Consider the following 4194-nt stretch of genomic DNA (forward strand, 5'->3'; position numbering starts at 1 on the left):
TGGCTGTCAAAACAAGAGATCATGGAATTAATGATGCTAACCTTTCTATTAACATGAATTCTTTCATGTGGAACCAGTTTGTTCTAGAGGTCACTGTATTATTCTGAAATGTCTTCATTCCTTAGCTTCATGTTTTGGCCTCTTCCCTGTGTCTGCCCAGGGAATAAAAGAATGAGGGTAAATACTATCTGGAATTCTTCCTTTGTTATGCAACTCATCAAATTTGATTAAATGTAGTGCAAGTTTAGACAACGTAGGCCATGGGAAAGGAGACTTAAAGGTAATATGGGTTCCCCTTGTAAAATAAACAATATAGCAACATTTATTAGGAAACTCCCTTCGTTAATCCATTTACAGCCAGTAAGCTTTCTTTCCCTCTTTCTTTTATCCCCTATGGACTTTTAAGTAAAGAACACTAAAAGAATTTCATATATATATTTAATTTTTTCTTCTTTCTCTCTCTTTTCTCTTTTTCTCCTTTACTTCTTCCTTTTCTTGTTTGCTGCTTCCTCCATTCCCTTACTTCCTTTCCTCCCTCCTTCCTTGCTCTCTGAAATTTTTAAAATTCTTCCTTCACAGGTAACAATCATTTTAATAGCCAAAGTCTAAAGGTAGAGCATACATTATAACACAACTCTGCATCAATCCTTTAAAGCTCTTTCCCTTTTTCCAATAATTAGAGCATTTAAAATATGATGTTTTACACCAAACTGAATTTTTAAAATTTTCTTTATAGTGGTTTCAGTATTAGGAGGATATTACTTAAAGTAGGTATTGAAAAGTCACCTTAGCCTTAGACATTAATGGTGGAAATGTTTATTATTTATTTAGTCAGCATTGTCAAAAAAATTGCTAAGTGGATGAGAGTTGCCCCTCATATTCTCACAACATAAGACTATAATCATTCTCCACTTTCTAACACTGATCACACATAACACATGTTGTTTGACTATTATTCTTATTGAAAGATAAATAAGGGAAGCTATGTTTTATTCTTATAGAAATCAGAATATTTTTGCTCAAAAGCCTAGTACTAATGTTGACATTTCAGGTATTGGGCAAGGGATAATTCATGAAAAAGACTTCTACTCTTCAGAAACTAAAACCAAAAACAAACAAACAAAAAATATTCCTAATTAGCAACAAAATTTTTTTTTTAAAAAAGCGAGAATAAGGAAAATCTCCAGGTACAAGCATGAGAAACACTCGTATCTGAAGTATTGACAGAAAAAGAGAATCTCACAGGTAAATCTCTAAAAGCAGATCAATAGGAAGTTAGGAAGTCAACAAGAAAAGAGAAGACTGTGAAGCTGAGAAAGAAGAAAGCTACTGAAGAAAACACCTAATGGGAAAAAATGAAGCAGAAAGTGCAGTCATTTAAAAGGCCACTGTAATAACTTTAGCAACACAGATTTAGTTTCCCTTGAGTTGGAGTGAAAAAAAAATATGAAGAGAAAATGAGAAGGAAGGCATTTTCAGAGAACTTGGCTATCACAAGAGATGAACAATACGAAAGAAGCTGAGTGGGGGTGTGGAGTGGAACACAGTATCCCTTTTAGTTATTCCCCAGATGGGATTTGAGCACAGTTTACAAGCTGAAGGAACCAGTAGGGATATGAGTTGAATATGTATATGTATATGCATACGTATATGTATATGTATAGATGTATAGATGTATAGAGAGAGAGAGAGAGAAATGACATCATCAAGATGACAAAATAAGAAGTCTCAGGCTCCAATTCCCCTGCCAAAAGTTCAGCTAGGAACTATCCACAGGCTAGAACATCTTTTTAAAAACCCCAGCACTTGGAAAAAAGCCTGATATTCTCATGTGGTCTGTAGAACTAGATGGAATCTGAATTAGAATGCTCAAAAGAACAGTCTTACTCCAACTGCACCACTTCCCCATCCCACAAGTTGGCAGAACACCAGATGGAGAAGATTTTTCTGTACCAGTTTCTGTGGGGAGAAAAAGAGGACAAGAGGTAGTAATTCAGTGTCCCTAGCATTTCAAAATTCTTCCAAGGAAGCCCGCTCTAGTCTCACCTCAACCAGATAGGGAGACTCCTACTTCCTATGTATTTCAGAGAGGCAATGAAACGAGGCTGGCTTGCCCCGGAAAGTCAAGAGTCATCTCCATTTTTCAGCCATTAGGCTTTCCCTGTGACTGCTCAGGAAAAGAGACTTCCACTCTCATGTCTCTTGAACAAGGATGTGGGCTAGAGTTGCTTGACCCAGGAAGTCAAGCAGTAGTTCTACTCAGCCAAAAGCCTGCTCTATAACCCTGCCTAGGGAGTGATACTCCCACCTCCACACAGATTTTGGAAAATTATAGAGGCTAACCCTACTCCACCAAAAAAGCTAAACAGCTACTCAACTCAGCCAAAAGCCCACACCATGACTTCCCTTGACAGGGAGGCAATCCTCAGTTGAGCATTTCTAAGGAACATAGCCTCTTTCTTGCCTTTCCTGAGCAATAATTTTGCCTAACCTTAAAGCTCAGCCTATAGCCCTGTCCAAATGAAGACCCCAAAGAGTGGAATTGTTCAACCCTAGAATACATCTTGTGATTCACCTGGCTAGAAGCCCTCATAATACTCAGCCAGTAGCTCCACATGATAGTGGATAACCACCAGCGGCCTCACTTAACATCAGAGGAAAGGCAGCACCCAGGAAGCTAGAGAATTCACAAAAAATTCTGCTGGGCTCAGGTCATCATCAGCTGGCCCTTCAAGAATTGCAGGCTAAAAAAAACAGTGATGGTCTGTTCCTGCCAAGGAAATTTTCTAATTTGAGGATAGATGCCAACACCCAAGTAGAGTAAGCATGAAGATTCCCAATCACATTACACCCAAAGAGAAATATATCTAAGTACATAATCAAACTATCAAAAATCAGACGAGATCGGGTGCGTTCAGGGTGGTATGGCCGTAGACGAAAAATCAAAGACAAATAAACCATTTTGAGAGCAACAAGAGAAAAGAAACACATTGCACAGAAACAAGTGTCAATATGACTATGAGTAGATTTTGTGGGAAAAAAGAAAACCAGCAGGCCAGGACACAGTTATATAATATATTCAAAGTGCTTGAAATAAAAAAAAGTAAAAGTTTTAATGAGGAATAATTTTTCAAGCAAAGGTGAGTTTCAGAAACGGGTAAGAAATAAAAAACTTTCCCAGACAAAACAGCAGCCACCACAAAACACCTATGTGAGTTAATCACCATCAGATCTGCCTTACAAAGATTGATAAAGAGAGTTTTTTTTTCCCCCAACATTTGTTTTGGATTCGGGGTGGGGGGGACATGTGCAGGTTTGTTTCATGTATAAATTATGTGTCATGGAGGTTTGGTGTACAGATTATTTCATCACCCAGCTAATAAGCACAGTACCTAGTAGGTAGTTTTTCAATCCTCCCTCTCTTCCCACCTTCCACACTCAACTAAGTCACAATATCTACTGTTTCCTTCTTTGTTTCCACGTATACTCAAGGTTTAGCTCCCAATTACAAGTGAAAGCATGTGATATTTGGTTTCTATTCCTGAATTAATATGCTTAGGATAAGGGACTCCTGCTCCATCCATGTTGCTGAAAAGGATATGAGCACATTCTTTTTTGTAGCTGCAAAGTATTCCATGGTATATGTGTACCACATTATCTGTCCAGTCTACCTTTGATGGGAATTTAAGTTGATTCTATGTATTCATTATTGTAAACAGTGCTGCAATGAACATTTATATACATGTGTCTTTATGGTAAAATTAGTTCTATTCCTCTGGGTATATACCCAGTAATGGGATTGTTGGGTCAAATGATAATTCTGTTATTAGCTCTTTGAGGAATCACCATAATGCTTTCCACAATGGCTGAACTAATTTACACTTCCACCAACAGTATGTTAGTTGTCCCTTTGCTACTCAACCTCACTAGTATCTGTTACTTTTTGGTCTTCTAATAATAGCTATTTTGACTGGTGTGAGATCGTACCTCATTGTGGTTTTGATTTTTATTTCTCTAATGATCAGGGATATTGAGCTTTTTTCATCTGCTTGTTGGCCAAATATATGTCTTCTTTAGAAAACTATCTGTTCATGTCCTTTGCCAACATTTTAATTGGGTTGTTCATTTTTTTTTTTTTTTTTTTTTTTTTTTTTTTTTTTTTTTTTATTTTTTTAAATTTTTAAATTTTTGTTT

The sequence above is a fragment of the Rhinopithecus bieti genome, unplaced genomic scaffold, assembly GCF_001698545.2.
Source record: "Rhinopithecus bieti isolate Rb0 unplaced genomic scaffold, ASM169854v2 scaffold_6782, whole genome shotgun sequence".
NCBI classification, from domain to species: Eukaryota; Metazoa; Chordata; class Mammalia; order Primates; family Cercopithecidae; genus Rhinopithecus; species Rhinopithecus bieti.